This window comes from Doryrhamphus excisus, chromosome 19 (genome assembly GCF_030265055.1).
Source record: "Doryrhamphus excisus isolate RoL2022-K1 chromosome 19, RoL_Dexc_1.0, whole genome shotgun sequence".
In the NCBI taxonomy this organism is placed as follows: Eukaryota; Metazoa; Chordata; class Actinopteri; order Syngnathiformes; family Syngnathidae; genus Doryrhamphus; species Doryrhamphus excisus.
In genome coordinates this window covers 16,316,772-16,335,422 of record NC_080484.1, presented here as the reverse complement: position 1 = coordinate 16,335,422, position 18,651 = coordinate 16,316,772, and the positions used below count along the sequence as shown (strand labels likewise).

The 18,651-nt window shown below is 37.5% G+C and overlaps 2 long non-coding RNA genes across 4 annotated transcripts; both read left to right on the top strand.

Moving 5' to 3' along the window:
- The first annotated feature begins 27 nt into the window (after positions 1–27).
- Positions 28–3,713, top strand: LOC131106838 (uncharacterized). Of its 3 annotated transcripts, none has more exons than XR_009120147.1 (3): positions 28–159; positions 3,225–3,418; positions 3,534–3,713. It is a non-coding gene; the product is annotated as an uncharacterized LOC131106838 (long non-coding RNA). The 3 variants fall into 3 exon arrangements; XR_009120148.1 differs by lacking the exon at positions 28–159 and adding an exon at positions 1,465–1,607; XR_009120149.1 differs by lacking the exon at positions 28–159 and adding an exon at positions 1,538–1,607 and having other exon boundaries at positions 3,220–3,418.
- Positions 3,714–4,950: 1,237 nt separating this feature from the next.
- LOC131106839 (uncharacterized) lies at positions 4,951–16,937 on the top strand. Its single transcript, XR_009120150.1, has 3 exons — positions 4,951–5,132; positions 5,424–5,510; positions 16,105–16,937. It is a non-coding gene; the product is annotated as an uncharacterized LOC131106839 (long non-coding RNA).
- Positions 16,938–18,651: the final 1,714 nt, after the last annotated feature.

The window sequence follows — 18,651 nt, the reverse complement described above, 5'->3', positions numbered from 1 at the left end:
TACAGACATGCACCCAGTATCGCGAGACTAGCAACTGCTTAAACAACGCTAGAGCCTGGGCTGCCCGCCAATTGATTAGCATTACAGCATAAGCAGAGCATTAGCAATGCTAGTTAGCTAGTTACCAGGAAAGATTTTCAACACACCAGCAAAACACACGTACGTTTTTGCCATCTCTTTGATCTTATTTATGATATATTGTGTAAAACTAAGACAGAAACAACATCAACCTAAAAAAAAGAAAAGGCTACAAACGTAGCATAGTTTATCTGCCTGAGACAACTTACATGGTGCCTTCAAGGCATCCATTGAGCATTGAGCATCCAAAAACTGGGATTTGTGTGTATTATTTTTTGAAAAAAAAATGACATTCATAATTATCTACGTAAAATTTAATATAGTATTTTCAGTTCTGTTGATTGAGGGCTGTATAAATAAACTTGACCTTTCTACTATAATATATATTGCAAACATTATGTGTGTATTTACAACTGTGATAGTCATATAAAGTGGCTATTTAGAATATTAGAATAGAGTAATAGAATAGTGAAGGTTATATTATATTATATAATATATATATATATATATATATATACATACATTGCAAAATATCATATATAATATATTATATATAATGTATACACATATATATAATATTTTGCAATGTACACATTTCTGCACATTTATGCAATGTAAAATAATGACTTGAAAACATTCATATTGCAAAATATTATATATATTTATATATATTAATAATATATATATTTATATATTATTTATATATTTATACATATATATTATGTATAAACATTTATGCAATGTAAAATAATGACTTGAAAACATTCATATTGCAAAATGTTATATATATTTATATATATTAATAATATATATATTTATATATTATTTATATATTTATACATATATATTAATATATGTATAAATACTATATATTTATATATATAATATATATATATATATATATTATATATATATAATATATATATTAATAATATATATATATATTTATATATTATTTATATATTTATACATATATATTAATATATATAATATTTTGCAATATGAATGTTTTCAAGTCATTATTTTACATTGCAGAAATGTGCAGAAATGTGTACATTGCAAAATATTATATATATGTATACATTATATATAATATAATTGCAAAATTGCAAAATATTATATATATTAATATATATGTATAAATATATAAATAATATATAAATATATATTATTAATATATATAAATATATATAATATTTTGCAATGTAGCGGAAAAAAAATCTAATATTCTGCAATGTAGCGAAAATGGGACAAAACATGGCAAAATGTTGGGAGAAACAGCTACAAGCTACCCAGCATGCCTTGTGGCGGGGATATATCTGGTGGGTTTTTTTTTTGGCATTGGTATTGCTCTTTATTATCTTTAATATCGCGTATGAGTCGTGGCAATGACGATGTAAGTGAAGGGTATCTTTGAGGTCTTGGAATGACTTTGTGACATAAATATGACACGTTTGCTAACAAGCTGTGCTTGGAGCGTCCATTTTGGAGTGCTGCTCGTTACTCGTACTCCACTTTGGACACATCAGGTAAGAACTCCTAGCTCATATGAATATATATATATATATACTCTTGGTCGCTTTTTCATTCATAACTCAACATGCTTGTGGGTGTGACATGCTAAAATGTGTGAGATGTCCCAGTACTCCCCATGCTTATTGGATTATTTTTGGTATGTGCTTTGTTTGTTTACTTGCTGGGTGTCACTACACGATCCATACCGGAAACACCATCGGCTCCATGCATGCATGTTTGATGTTTATTGATATTACATGGCCAGATGTGTCACATGTACGCCTGCTTTATGTAACATGGCTTACATAAAGAACTCATATTGCTTCTAAGGCAGATGTCTAGGGACACAAACATTGATATTTTGTAATATGCTAGGAAGTTATTTATTCATTCATTCATCCTCACGAGGATCGCTGGAGTCTATCCCAGCTGTCTTTGGGGCGAGAGGCGGGGTACACCCTGGACTGGTGGCCAGCCAATCACAGGGCACATATAGACAAACAACCATTCACACTCACATTCATACCTATGGATAATTTGGAGTCACTAATTAACCTAGCATGTTTTTTTTGTAATGTGGGAGGAAACCGGAGTACCCGGAGAAAACCCACGCATGCACGGGGAGAACATGGAAACTCCACACAGAGATGGCTGAGGGTGGAATTGAACTCGGGTCTCCTAGCTGCGAGGCCTGCGCGCTAACCACTCGTCAACCGCGCAGCCCCGAAGTTATTTATATTCATTCATTTTCTACTGCTTATCCTCATGAGGGTCGCGGGGGTGCTGGAGCCTATCCCAGCTGTCTTTGGGGCGAGAGGCGGGGTACACCCTGGACTGGTCGCCAGCCAATCACAGGGCACATATAGACAAACAACCATTCACACTCACATTCATACCTATGGACAATTTGGAGTGGACAATTTTGTAATGTTTTCATATATTTTATACCAGAGGTGTCCAAAGTGCGGCCTGGGGCACATAAGTAGAAATACAACCCAGAAAAAATGGAACAACAGGGCTGTCAACATAACATGTTGAGAACATGCAAACTCCACACAGAGATAGCCAGGGGTGGAATTGAACTCGGGTCTCCTAGCTGTGAAGCCAGCATGCTAACCACTCGTCAACCGCGCAGTTATTTATATTTTAAGAAATAAAAATGTACCTCATGTTTCATGAAAACAAATTTAAAAGGAGAAAACGTCAAATGAAATATGAAGAAATGCTGAGGAAGCTAAGCTGACAGGCTTAAGAATTGAACCCGTGTTTCCTAGCTGTGAGGCCGGCGTGCTAACCACTCGTCAACCGCGCAGTTATTTATATTTTAAGAAATAAAAATGTATCTCATGTTTCATGAAAATGAATTTAAAAGGAGAAAACGTCAAATTAAATATGAAGAAATGTTGAGGAAGCTAAGCTGACAGGCTTAAGAATTGAACCCGTGTTTCCTAGCTGTGAGGCCGGCGTGCTAACCACTCGTCAACCGCGCAGTTATTTATATTTTAAGAAATAAAAATGTATCTCATGTTTCATGAAAACGAATTTAAAAGGAGAAAACCTCAAATTAAATATGAAGAAATGTTGAGGAAGCTAAGCTAACCAAGTGTCCTCCTCCATCTTCTCAAGTACAGGCAGATTCCATCACACAAGAACTTGGAACATGCAGAGCAAGATAGACATACCGGGCAACATGCAGAGCAAGGTAGACATCCCGGCCAAGAAGCCTTCAAAGACCTTCATCCTCCTGGTGGCCGTCATACTCTTGGTCTTCATCATTGGACTCGTCTTCATCTTCATGACATCGGCGGGACCAGTGAACATCGAGGTAAAAGCGAATGTAATGTTAATGCTGATGTACTCTCGTTCCTGATCTTATCCATCCTGGTCACTCCCAATGAGAACCTCATTTTGGTCCGCTGCCTTCTGCTGTCTCCTCGCAGAGCTGCTGAGGACTCCTCCAGCCGGGGGAGGGGGGGGTCATCTGGCCAGCACACCAGGAGCCGATCTTCAATCAGGCTAACTTTAGCGCCTTTTGTTAGCATTAAATACCCTTTTTTTCACCATCTTCGTCTCTGCTCTGAGGTCCGCAACACCTGGTGCACGTACCAGCCCTTGTAACATAGTACGTAATAAAAGTCTTACTGTATGTACTATTTATAAAATCATGGCGACTTATGGTGTGCATCATCACCACCTTCTGGTAAGGAGTGTGGCTCAAGATGCTAATGAATCAAAAATTATTTCAGAGCTGTGAACAGTGATCGTGTGGTTAGCGCGCAGACCTCACAGCTAGGAGACCCAGGTTCAATTCCACCCTCGGCTATCTCTGTGTGGAGTTTGCGTGTTCTCCCCGTGCATACGTGGGTTTTCCCTGGGTACTCCGGTTAGAGAGCTAGCGACCTAAACGGTAGCCTTTCAAGTTATTTCCTTTCAACTTAAATAGCCAAAAACTTACCACTTCCACACGGATAGGGAGGATAACATGAACATGAATCAAACGTAATAATTTTTTCTGGGTTCATGATACCATACAGCATCCATATAAACTTTCATATCAAGACGGGGGCCTCAAACTAGTGTCTTGCGGGCCACATTTGGCCCGCGGGCCGCGTGTTTGAGACCCCTGCTGTATATAAAATCATAATATCAATGACGTCCAGTAAGGGCAGGTGGTGAAAAATAGGAAGATATAAAATATTAACATAAGGCACATATAGACAAACAACCTAATGGTAGAATGTGTAGTGAAAAGAAGGTAGGTCTAAGGATGGAACCTTGGGGCACACCAGAACAGAGGGGAGCGGAAACATCATTGATCATTATGAAAAACCCTGTTAGTGAACCATTGGAGTACAAAGCCATGTAGACCAACGCAGTATCCAAGACGGGAGATGAGTACTGAGTGGTCCACGGTATCGCCGGAAGACTGCTAGGATAGGCTCCAGCACCCCCCCCCCCCCCAGAACACGTGATGGAGAAGAAGTTAAACAACATCTTGAGGTAATGCTGTGTAGACTTTGAGGCACTACCCGAGATTACATTATCAATCAATGCCATCACTGTTGAAGCCACAAAGTGATTCAGTAATACAAAACACAAGCGACTTTTCACCAGCAGAGGGCGCCATTTAAATTAGCCATTCATTTCTAATGGGAACATTTTCACAGGAAATATGAAATTACACTAAATGTGGGAATATTTTTTAAAAATTTGAAACGGTACCACACCTGGCCTGAGTGAGCTGAAAATTTTGAAATTGGATTTGTCTGAATTGGTTAAGAAATGGAGTAGTAGCTAATGAGGCGGAATAAGAAGTAGTTGAGCAACACAATGAAGAAAGGTGTAGTATAACATTTAGTCGCTAGATGGCAGCATAAGACAACAAATCGTAAAGGAAACGGAAACGCATTCTGTGCGTGTTATTCAGCTAATAAATACTTCCTAGCACCCTATATAACGCGATTTGGACTGCGTGCGTGATTGTGTGTGACACTTTCACTTTCACTTTCACCATCCTACAATATAATGGTCACACAACGGTAAGCATGCAGAAATATTGTGGTAAAATCATGAATGTATTCATTTTATCAATCGTGTTTGTGTGTGTGCTAGCATGAGTGTATTTAGCACCGTACCGTACTGTACTGTGTACAAAACTACAGTAACACATGTCATAGATTGTTACAGTTCAGATGAAACGATCATATGACAATAATTTATAGAGTTTATGGCTTTATCAGAGATATCAGAGATTTCTGTTTCACTTCTGTTTTTTCTCTGTGTCAAACTACAAGCAGCCCGCTCATAACGTTCTGTTCTTTAACCACCAGAGGGCGCCATTTTACTGTGTTCAGGGGCATGCCGCATTTTCTTGTACTTCACCTGGAAAGATGCTGAGTCTTACTGATATTGTACAAGTAAGTCCAAAACCTCATTTAGCTAAGTGAATACTTAAAGGAAACGTGTATTTTTGTTTTGGGGAATTTTGCCCCATCATCAACACACACGTTCTTCTGTTTTCTGTGTGTTCTAAACATTAGAGATGTCAGATATTGGCTTTTTTTTTTGCTAGCTGATATGCCGATATTGTATAACTGTCAATTTTAAATTCTGATATCAATCGATACAGATATGTGTAAAATCACATATATTTTTCTGAGGTAAAATTGTTGTAAAGCAGTGTTTATCAATTATTTTCTGGTGATGAAATATAACATGGATGTATAAATGACAATGTGCTATGCCAATGTTAGCATGCTAGCAATGCTACCATGCCGACTGCTTGCATGTTGACATGGAGCATGTTTACAAAAGATTATGCTTGTGAAAACAGCTAAAATGCTATTACGCTAACATTAGCATTCTAACAATGCTACCTGGAATGGTAAAAAATGGCAATAATAATACTACTATGCCAATGTTAGCATGCTAGCAATGCTACCATACCGACTGCTTGCATATTGACATGGAGCATGTTTACAAAAGATTATGCTTGTGAAAACAGCTAAAATGCTATTACGCTAACATTAGCATTCTAACAATGCTACCTGGAATGGGAAAAAAATGGCAAAAATAATACTACTATGCCAATGTTAGCATGCTAGCAATGCTACCATGCCGACTGCTTGCATGTTGACATGGAGCATGTTTACAAAAGATTATGCTTGTGAAAACAGCTAAAATGCTATTACGCTAACATTAGCATTCTAACAATGCTACCTGGAATGGCAAAAAATGGCAAAAAAATACTGCTATGCTAATGTTAGCATGCTAACAATGCTACCATGCCGACTGCTTGCATGTTGACATGGAGCATGTTTACTAATGATTATGCTTGTGAAAACAGCTAAAATGCTATTACGCTAACATTAGCATTCTAACAATGCTACCTGGAATGGCAAAAAATGGTAATAATAATACTACTATGCCAATGTTAACATGCTAGAAATGCTTCCATACCGACTGCTTGCATGTTGACATGGAGCATGTTTACAAAAGATTATGCTTGTGAAAACAGCTAAAATGCTATTACGCTAACATTAGCATTCTAACAATGCTACCTGGAATAGCAAAAAATGGAAAAAAAATACTGCTATGCTAATGTTAGCATGCTAACAATGCTACCATACCGACTGCTTGCATGTTGACATGGAGCATGTTTACAAAAGATTATGCTTGTGAAAACAGCTAAAATGCTATTACGCCAGCATTAGCAATCTAACAATGCCACCTGGAGTGGGAAAAAAATAGCAAAAATAATATTGGTATGCTAATGTTAGCATGCTAGCAATGCTACCATGCCGACTGCTTGCATGTTGACATGGAGCATGTTTACAAAAGATTATGCTTGTGAAAACAGCTAAAATGCTATTACGCTAACATTAGCATTCTAACAATGCTACCTGGAATGGTAAAAAATGGCAATAATAATACTACTATGCCAATGTTAGCATGCTAGCAATGCTACCATGCCGACTGCTTGCATATTGACATAGAGCATGTTTACAAAAGATTATGCTTGTGAAAACAGCTAAAATGCTATTACGCTAACATTAGCATTCTAACAATGCTACCTGGAATAGCAAAAAATGGCAAAAAAATACTGCTATGCTATTGTTAGCATGCTAACATTGCTACCATACCGACTGCTTGCATGTTGACATGGAGCATGTTTACAAAAGATTATGCTTGTGAAAACAGCTAAAATGCTATTACGCTAACATTAGCATTCTAACAATGCTACCTGGAATGGCAAAAAATGGCAAAAAAAATACCGCGATGCTAATGTTACCATGCTAACAATGCTACCATGCCAACTGCTTGCATATTGACATGGAGCATGTTTACAAAAGATTATGCATGTGAAAACAGCTAAAATGCTATTACGCCAACATTAGCATTCTAACAATGCTACCTGGAATGGCAAAAAATGGCAAAAAAAATACAGCGATGCTAATGTTAGCATGCTAGCGATGCTACCATACCGACTGCTTGCATGTTGACATGGAGCATGTTTACAAAAGATTATGCTTGTGAAAACAGCTAAAATGCTATTACGCTAACATTAGCATTCTAACACTGCTACCTGGAATGGCAAAAAATTGTAATAATAATACTACTATGCCAATGTTAGCATGCTAGCAATGCTACCATGCCGACTGCTTGCATGTTGACATGGAGCATGTTTACAAAAGATTATGCTTGTGAAAACAGCCAAAATGCTACTACGCTAACATTAGCATTCTAACAATGCTACCTGGAATGGCAAAAAATGGCAAAAAAAAATACCGCGATGCTAATGTTAGCATGCTAACAATGCTACCATGCCGACTGCTTGCATGTTGACATGGAGCATGTTTACAAAAGATTATGCTTGTGAAAACAGCTAAAATGCTATTACGCTAACATTAGCATTCTAACACTGCTACCTGGAATGGCAAAAAAATGGCAAATAAATACTGCTATGCTAATGTTAGCATGCTAACAATGCAACCATGCCAACTGCTTGCATGTTTACAAAAGATTATGCTTGTGAAAACAGCTAAAATGCTATTACGCTAACATTAGCATTCTAACAATGCTACCCGGAATGGCAAAAAATGGCAAAAAAAATACTGCGATGCTAGTGTTAGCACGCTAACAATGCTACCATGCCGACTGCTTGCATGTTGACATGGAGCATGTTTACAAAAGATAATGCTTGTGAAAACAGCTAAAATGCTATTACGCTAACATTAGCATTCTAACAATGCTACCTGGAATGGCAAAAAATGGCAAAAAAAAATACAGTGCATACATTAAAATGGTTTGCGCTCCAAAATGAGCTTACTGACTATTTGATTATTATCCGATAATATTATCCAATAATAATTATCCAGCATCGTGATAATTCAATAATAATTAAAAATGGATGGGTCACAGGTCCCTGACCCCGGTGCCCAACTGAAGCTATTCCTTATTAGGAATATTACTGCAAAGCAGTAGTGCTTCTAGGAATGTATGTTGGCTTTACGTTTACCAACCCAAATATGGCGACATAATTTATTGTCCACTCCAGATGGATGTATGCGCCGCCTGTTTGGGTGGAACACTCGTGTACACTTACCGTGGAATAAACTCAACTCAACATGCGGTCTGATTTACTGGCTTTTATCCAAACCATGGCTGTATTTACTCGGACTGTGTACACTGTGTACACTGTAACCATGGAAGTATACGCTACGCTAAGCTAAGCTATGGCTTATGTGGTGAATGCCGGTGTGCGTATACAAAACTCACTAAGCGGTAGAAAATGAATGAATGATTATTACTATTACTACTAGTACTAGTAGGCTAGTATTAGCTTGCTTATTAGCCTGCTTTTGCCCTATTGTATGGCCCCAAGGCAGCTGGGATAGGCTCCAGCAATGCCTTGTGACCCTTGTGAGGAAAAGCGGTAGAAAATGAATGAATGAATGAATTTAGTTTAGATATAAGATGAAGACGGGCTGCGCGGCGGACGAGTGGTTACGACGCAGGACAGCTGGGATAGGCTCCAGCACCCCCGCAAACCTTGTGAAAATAAGCGGTAGAAAATGAATGAATGATTATTACTATTACTACTAGTACTAGTAGGCTAGTATTAGCTTGCTTATTAGCCTGCTTTTGCCCTATTGTATGGCCCCAAGGCAGCTGGGATAGGCTCCAGCAATGCCTTGTGACCCTTGTGAGGAAAAGCGGTAGAAAATGAATGAATGAATGAATTTAGTTTAGATATAAGATGAAGACGGGCTGCGCGGCGGCCGAGTGGTTACGACGCAGGACAGCTGGGATAGGCTCCAGCAACCCCATACGACCCTTGTGAGGAAAAGCGGTAGAAAATGAATGATTATTACTACTACTACTAGTACTAGTAGGCTAGTATTAGCTTGCTTATTAGCCTGCTTTTGCCCTATTGTATGGCCCCAAGACAGCTGGGATAGGCTCCAGCAACCCATACGACCCTTGTGAGGAAAAGCGGTAGAAAATGAATGAATGAATGAATTTAGTTTAGATATAAGATGAAGACGGGCTGCGCGGCGGCCGAGTGGTTACGACGCAGGACAGCTGGGATAGGCTCCAGCAACCCCATACGACCCTTGTGAGGAAAAGCGGTAGAAAATGAATGATTATTACTACTACTACTAGTACTAGTAGGCTAGTATTAGCTTGCTTATTAGCCTGCTTTTGCCCTATTGTATGGCCCCAAGGCAGCTGGGATAGGCTCCAGCAATGCCTTGTGACCCTTGTGAGGAAAAGCGGTAGAAAATGAATGAATGAATGAATTTAGTTTAGATATAAGATGAAGACGGGCTGCGCGGCGGACGAGTGGTTACGACGCAGGACAGCTGGGATAGGCTCCAGCACCCCCGCAAACCTTGTGAAAATAAGCGGTAGAAAATGAATGAATGATTATTACTATTACTACTAGTACTAGTAGGCTAGTATTAGCTTGCTTATTAGCCTGCTTTTGCCCTATTGTATGGCCCCAAGACAGCTGGGATAGGCTCCAGCAACCCTTGTGACCCTTGTGAGGAAAAGCGGTAGAAAATGAATGAATGAATGAATTTAGTTTAGATATAAGATGAAGACGGGCTGCGCGGCGGACGAGTGGTTACGACGCAGGACAGCTGGGATAGGCTCCAGCAACCCCATACGACCCTTGTGAGGAAAAGCGGTAGAAAATGAATGAATGATTATTACTATTACTACTAGTACTAGTAGGCTAGTAGGCTAGTATTAGCTTGCTTATCAGCCTGCTTTTGCCCTATTGTATGGCCCCAAGACAGCTGGGATAGGCTCCAGCAACCCATACGACCCTTGTGAGGATGAGCGGTAGAAAATGAAAAAGTTGCTTTTGTAACAACAATACTCATGCTACTTCCTGTAGTTTTTTTTTGTATATTATTGATAGTTTACATGATTATGATACTACTTATGATATTAAGAAGAAGATCGGATCGCTTAAATGCCCCCCCCCCCCCCCCCCCCCCCCAACTGGAGGTCCGGGCAGCAACAGAAGCTCATGATTGCTGCTCACTAAAGAAAACTAATGATCATAACGAACATAAGAAAGATGTTTTATTAAGTTTCCAGTAATGGTCCAGAAACAAACACATTATGAGATTAAAAACTAAAAGTACTCCTAAAAGCGAGTGTGTGTGTGTATGTGTGTGTGTGTGTGTGTGTGTGTGTGGTGGGGCCCGCTGGTGAGAGTGTCCAGCTTGAGAGGGTAATCCATCTCCATCACTTAAATGATTATCCCCATTAATCTGCTGTAAACTAATAAAGTAAACATCATTCCCTCCTCCTGGTTGCTGCGGCGTGGGAGCCGCATCATTAAGTCTTTAGTGCATGAATTTGTCTTCATGCCCCCATCCGCCCTCTCACAAGGGGCCCGGGCTCCCCCGAGGCCGTGTTTAGTCCCAATGCTGTTTTTGGATTGTAAAGGGAAGAATGATGAAGATGTGTTTATGTGTTTATGTGTGTGTGTTGACGTGAAAGAAAGAGGAAGCGTGTCACTTCATGGAGGATTTAATTTTGCGTGCGGGGGCCTCAGATGGCCCTGGCGGTTGGCACGGGTAATTTGCCTGATCAGGTTAGAGAGACGGTGCCTGTTGGTGATCAATCATCCAGATTGTCACGGCAACCGGGGGGCTGGTCGGCATGGGGCCTTTTGTAATTGGTGTTAGATTGATGCGTCAATGTTTCCCCTCGCTTGTTGACGGAAAGTTTGGACAATTAAGATGGCGACATTATAACACTTTGAACACACACACACACACACACACACACAGCGCTGACATCTATATGTGTGTATGCTTACTGACAGGGACGACATATTAATATACTACCTGCAGTATATATATTAGTATTAGGGATGCTCCCATGAGAGTTTTATTCTGACGATTCCGATACCGATCATTCATGCGTGAGATGGGCTGATCCAGATACCGATCACATGAATAGTGATAATGTGTTTATGATGAGCGATACTAGCCAGTAAGTACTACCAAAAATGAGTACTACCCAATACGTGGTGTATCCATTTTACAATCATTTCCTTTAGAGTTCAATATCACCAATATCAAAACCAATATCAATATCACCTTGTACTTCGGTAAATAAAAAGAAATAAATAAATTAAATAAAAAAAAAAAAATTAAATTATATTATGAAAGCAGGAAGTGAAATAAATAAATAAAATAAATAAAAACAACTTAAATATATTAGGAAAGCAGGAAGTGAACAAAAATAAAAATAAAAATAAAAATAAAAATAAAAATAAAAATAAAAATAAAAATAAAAATAAAAATAAAAATAAAAATAAAAATAAAAATAAAAATAAAAATAAAAATAAAAATAAAAATAAAAATAAAAATATATTATGAAAGCAGGAAGTGAACAAATGTAACAGTTAGTGATTGTAAAAGTACCAGATGGAGGGGTAGGATTTAATAAGCTTTGCTTCTTCCTACTCCTTTTGGACATGTGGAACTGGGAACTGATTATGGGATGCACTCAATTGGAATCTGATGCATGTTCTAATGAAATTAAACCATTATCATTACCATTATAGAATAAATGAATGTAAATACATTAAAGCTGTCAATCGATTAAAATATTTTTTTGGTTCATAGTTAACTCACAATTAATCACATTTAATCACAGATCTTATCATCAGTAGGGTCAATTTATTTGTGCAAACAATGATATGTAATTACATAAAATTTTATGTTAAAGGATATCAATTTGGGAATTATTTTAATTTAAAACAATACAGGTAGCAAGCATATCTTTAAATTACTATTTTTCTTTAAGCTGAGGAACGTAAACATCCTGTGCATTTTAAGTTTGTCGTGAAAAAAAAAAGGTATAGCGGCTCATAAATAAAGGTAGGTGTGGCAGGCTTTAGAGGCAAGGAGTCAAGAGCTTCCGAGCAGCTCCAGGAAGCTCTAAAGGAACACTCAAGCAGGAGTTATAAAGCTTTGTAACCCCCACGTTGACCTGGAAATGACCCTCAACAAACGTTCATCTTTGCCTTACTGATCACCTCCACACACTGTATCTGTCCGCTGGAGGAAGAAGCACCAAGTACCAAGTATGGGACTATAGTCTTCAAAGGTTTCTTTAAAGGGGACCAATTATGCTTTTTCCACTTTTCTGACCCATAAACGTTGTTAGAATATTGTATTCACGTGTTTAAGTTTCAGATGATGAGGTTTGCAAGTATTTGGAAGTGGGCCTTGAAAACGTTTTTGATGGCTCAGCATGCTCGGTTTCAGAGAGTTTTTTCTAACTCCGGCTCTTTGTGATGTCACCGAGCGCAAGCTGTAGGCCCCGCCCCCCACTGAAACACCCCTATAGTCACATTTACACTCTTATTAGCCAATATAGTAGACATAATAACAGAAAATAAGACATAAAAACTGTTTACCACCTTCTAAATATACCTTTTAAAATGATTAGAGCCCTCTAGGCATGAAATAACACCCCTATAGTCACATTTACACTCTTATAAGGCAATATAGTAGACATAATAACAGAAGTTAAGACATAAAAACTGTTGACCACCTTCTAAATATACCTTTTAAAATGATTAGAGCCCTCTAGGCATGAAATAACACCCCTATAGTCACATTTACATTTTTATTAGCAATATAGTAGACATAATAACAGAAAATAAGACATAAAAAAACAGCTTACCACCTTCTAAATACACTTTTTAACATGATTAGAGCCCTCCAGGCATGAAATAACACCCCTATAGTCACATTTACACTCCTATTACCCAATATAGTAGACATTATAAGAAAAAATAAGACATAAAAAAACAGTTTACCACCTTCTAAATACACTTTTTAACATGATTAGAGCCCCCTGGGCATGAAATAACACCCCTATAGTCACCTTTACACTCCTATTACCCAATATAGTAGACATAATAACAGAAAATAAGACATAAAAAAACAGCTTACCACCTTCTAAATACACTTTTTAACATGATTAGAGCCCTCCAGGCATGAAATAACACCCCTATAGTCACATTTACACTCATTTTCGCTAATCTAGTAGACATAATAACAGAAAATAAGACATAAAAAAACTGTTTACCACCTGCTAATTACACTTTTTAACCTGATTAGAGCGCTCTACACATGAAATAACACCCCTATAGTCACCTTTAAACTATTACCCAATGTAGCAGACAGACATAATAATAATAAGAGAAAATAAAACATAGAAAAACTTGTTTACCACCTTTTAGATACAGTTTTTAACATGATTAGAGTCACCTGGACAAGAAATAACACCCCTATATCACTATAGTATCATCTTTTTATTGTTGCTATTTTTCTTGGATCACAGCAGCATTTTAGTATCTTTTCTGCGTGCACTACTTCAGGCACCACACACCGCTACACCTAGCCTCCACATTTACACAATGAAAACCACCAAGTAACGTTAGCTCATTTGATCATATACAGCATCTTCTCTTTTCTAGCACAGCAGGGTTTCATAGGTTAGACGTAGCATTATTTGAAAGATGATCCTGAATGCTAAGATGTGTGACCAACTCCAACTATGTACACACACACACACACACACACACACACTTTGTGTAGACCGTCTGGTGCCTATGAGGCCCCAGGGATTTGTGTTGCTTCGTAAAGACTAAACATGCTGCCCTCTCTTTACTGCTTTTCTTCTTATGCAGTACATTCTTACATAGTACAGTACAAGTAAGCCTTATAGACAGAGTTTTCTTTATTGGTTGGCTGGCTGTTAAGTGGTAAGTATTTCTACTCATGACAACAGCCAAAATGCTACTATGCTAATATTAGCATGTTAGCACTAATGTTACATGAAAGCAGTAAGTGTTTTTACTCATCAAAGCCGCCAAATTGCTACTATGCTAATATTAGCATGTTAGCACTAGTGTGAAATGATAGCAGTAAGTGTTGACAACAGCTAAAATGCTACTATGCTAATATTAGCATGTTAGCACTAGCTGGACATGATAGCAGTAAGTGTTTCTACTCACGACTACAGCTAAAATGCTACTATGCTAATATCAGCATGTTAGCACTAGCTGGACATGATAGTAGTATGTGTTTCTACTCACGACTACGGCTAAAATGCTACTATGCTAATATTAGCATGTTAGCACTAGCGTGCCATGATAGCAATAAGTGTTTCTACTCATGACAAAAGCTAAAATGCTACTATGCTAATATTAGTATGTCTAGCTTGACATGATAGCAGCAAGGGATTCTACTCACGACAACAGCTAAAATGCTACTATGCCAATATTAGCATGTTAGCACTAGTGTGACATGATAGCAGTAAGTGTTGACAACAGCTAAAATGCTGCTATGCTAATATTAGCATGTTAGCACTAGCGTGCCATGATAGCAGTAAGGGTTTCTACTCATGAGAAAAGCTAAAATGCTACTATGCTAATATTAGCATGTCTAGCTTGACATGATCGCAGTAAGTGTTTCTACTCACGACAATGGCTAAAATGCTACTATGCTAATATTAGCATGTCTCGCTTGACATGATAGCAGCAAGGGATTCTACTCACGACAACAGCTAAAATGCTACTATGCCGATATTAGCATGTTAGCACTAGTGTGACATGATAGCAGTAAGTGTCGACAACAGCTAAAATGCTGCTATGCTAATATTAGCATGTTAGCACTAGCGTGCCATGATAGCAGTAAGGGTTTCTACTCATGAGAAAAGCTAAAATGCTACTATGCTAATATTAGCATGTCTAGCTTGACATGATAGCAGCAAGGGATTCTACTCACGACAACAGCTAAAATGCTACTATGCCGATATTAGCATGTTAGCACTAGTGTGACATGATAGCAGTAAGTGTCGACAACAGCTAAAATGCTACTATGCTAATATTAGCATGTTAGCACTAGCGTAACAGTATAGCAGTGTTTATACTCACGACAACAGCTAAAATGCTACTATGCTACTGTCAGAAGTTAATGTTGAAAATGAAGGAGGAGTTGGGGGGGAAAAAAACACTTCCTGAAACGCTTCTTCACCGACTATTGGCTCGAAAAAAAACAAGCATTACCGCCCTCTGCTGCATGCACCCTGAATTACAGGCCAGGAGTCGCACCTGGGGGATTCTTCAAAGGAAATTCCCACATGGTGCAGACCAAAAATGTTTGCAAAATGAATTGTAGCGTTCTTCCTGAATCAGTTGCGGAATGTGAGGAACACGGAACTTGGAAAAAAAATACATTCATTTTCAACGGGAATAACGTCTCACCAGCCATGATGCTACGTATATGTACGTATATCTTACTCCATATATGTACGCTATACACACGTCCGTGCTCTTTAAGTCTTAGACTCAGAAAGAAGAAACACACAACAACAGATTCAAAGAGGAGAATGTGTGTGTGTGTGTGTGTGTGTGTGTGTGCAGAACTACAACATGTGTTTGTCTCCTCTCATTTCTCAAAGGTGAAAGGTCAGCTCTAATTGGCTTAATGGATTGTGTCGAGCAACAACAAGCAGATCCCGACTCTGTCAAGATCTGACGGAAAGCCAAACAGATCAACAAGTCAGCCGAAGAACAGACAAGTACTAGACACAACACACACACACACACACACACACATGATCAAGTTTTGTGCTGTTGTGTGACCCATGACCACCGTTTAAAGACACGTAGTTTGATGTTTACACTTTGGATGAGCGTTGATGCTGTGATGTATCATGCTGCACCTGCATCATAACATCCATACCAGCCTGGGTATTACTCGCTATGTACATACGTAGATGACGTGGCTAATAGTATAATAGCGTGGTGTTTACACAGACGCATGACTGCAGAGGCTTTTATTTTGACAGAGTAATGGATGGTCCAGAGATGGTCGACAGTATCAGAGCACCGCTGTTGTGTCTACAAGGTCGTCTCTAACAGCACATGCTACTTTCATTGCTCAAGCCGACCGATGACAGACTGAGTGCTCACTTTGGTCTGATTTAGGGCCCCGTGGTTTCCACCTCCGCCCAATCACGGAATTGGACAATGAAAACTGAAATGACTGCTAAATGTGGGAGGAATGAACACAAAAAAGGAACCCAAAAAAAGTCACTCTACTAAACGTGTCAAAAAGTTGTCGAGAAACCTCGAACACGCCTCTCTTACGGTAGCTTAGTTTAGCAGAGCATGCTAGTACCACTCAGGTCACCAGACTAGTCAAGAGTTCTACTATTTGTGTGAATTACATCATCCATCCATCTCTTTTACGGCAGTTACAGACCCTAAACAATGTCTGCTACGCATTTAAAATATACATCACTAACCCCCACTCCCAAAAGACCTTAGCAAAACTAAACAATGGTAATGGTAATGGTAATGGTATTGGTATTGGTAATGGTAATGGTAATGGTTTCATTTCATTTGAACATGCATCACATTACAATTGAGTGCATCACATAATCAGTTCATACAATCCACAACTGTTCCATTTGTTCACTTCCTGCTTTCCTAATATAATTTATTTTAATTTTAATTTTAATTTTAATTTTAATTTTAATTTTAATTTTAATTTTAATTTTAATTTTAATTTTAATTTTAATTTTAATTTTAATTTTAATTTTAATTTTAATTTTAATTTTTTTAAAAAAAAATATTTTTATTTTTATTTTTATTTTTATTTTTATTTTTATTTTTATTTTTATTTTTATTTTTATTTTTATTTTTATTTTTATTTTTATTTTTATTTTTATTTTTATTTTTATTTTTATTTTTATTTTTATTTTTATTTTTATTTTTATTTTTATTTTTAGATTACAATGAAGTGCATCCCATAATCAGTTCCCCTCCATCTGGTACTTTTACAATCAGTAACTGTTAAATTTGTTCACTTCCTGCTTTCGTAGTATAGTTTATTTATTTATGTATTTTATTATAATTTAAAATATATATAATAATAATAAAAACTATTTAATTTATTTTTATTTTCATTTAAATCAATCCAATGCCATAATGGGTACCATAGTAAGTGTTAATATAGTGATATATATAGCACATCATGACTGGTTCAAGACTCTTCATCCTTGGATTTAGCAAATTTATTTTATTTATTAATTCATTAATTTATTTTATTAATTTTTATTATTATTTTTTTAAAATATATATATTTTTTTGTCACTTACCAAAGTAGGAGGTGATATGAGCATCCAATACCATAATGGGTACCATAGTAAGTGTCACGTTGGGCACGTTAATAGTTGCTTAAAAAACACACCTATATTCTCACCGCAAGGCATGCTGGGTAGCAAGTGTGCAAAAAAAAATTTCTTGATAGCAAAATATGTAGATGAGGTGGTCGGAGAAGTCAAGAAGGAAACTCTTGATATCCTATGTTTTTTTTTTTTTTATCATACTTCATGCAGCTGGACTACCCAGCATGCCTTGCAGGCATTTGGAAATCTATTCTATTGTGTATCAGAATAGAAGTTGGTGCTCGTGGTAGAGCAGGAGCAGAAAGCACGCATGGAGGCGAGGGTCTTTTTTCATCCCACTCATTCTACTCCAACACCAAAGCCGTCACCAGCGACTAAAGTGCTCTCAGGTGCTGACAGAAGTGGCGCCAGAGATACGGAGGTCAAGGGTCAAGTACCACGCAGGTAGAAAGGGACACGCTCTTTCAGGAGAAGACCAAACAGGACCTAGACTCACTCCCAAAACATCTCTCAGTCCACCACACTGCCTGGTTATCACTGTCCCTTTCTTAGCAGCAGATCCTTTCACATGTTCAAGGATGCCATCTTTAGCCTTCATGACGCTCTCCGCATTGCAGCGCTTTGGGGGGGATAAACATTTAAAAATAAAATAAAATAAAAAATAAAATAAACATTTTAGAAAACTTTGATTTTTTTTTACATTTTAAATAAAATTTTTAGAAAACTTTATTTTTTTTACATTTAAATTTTTTTTAGAAAACTTTATTTTTTTTACATTTTAAATACAATTTTGTAGAAAACTTTGATTCTTTT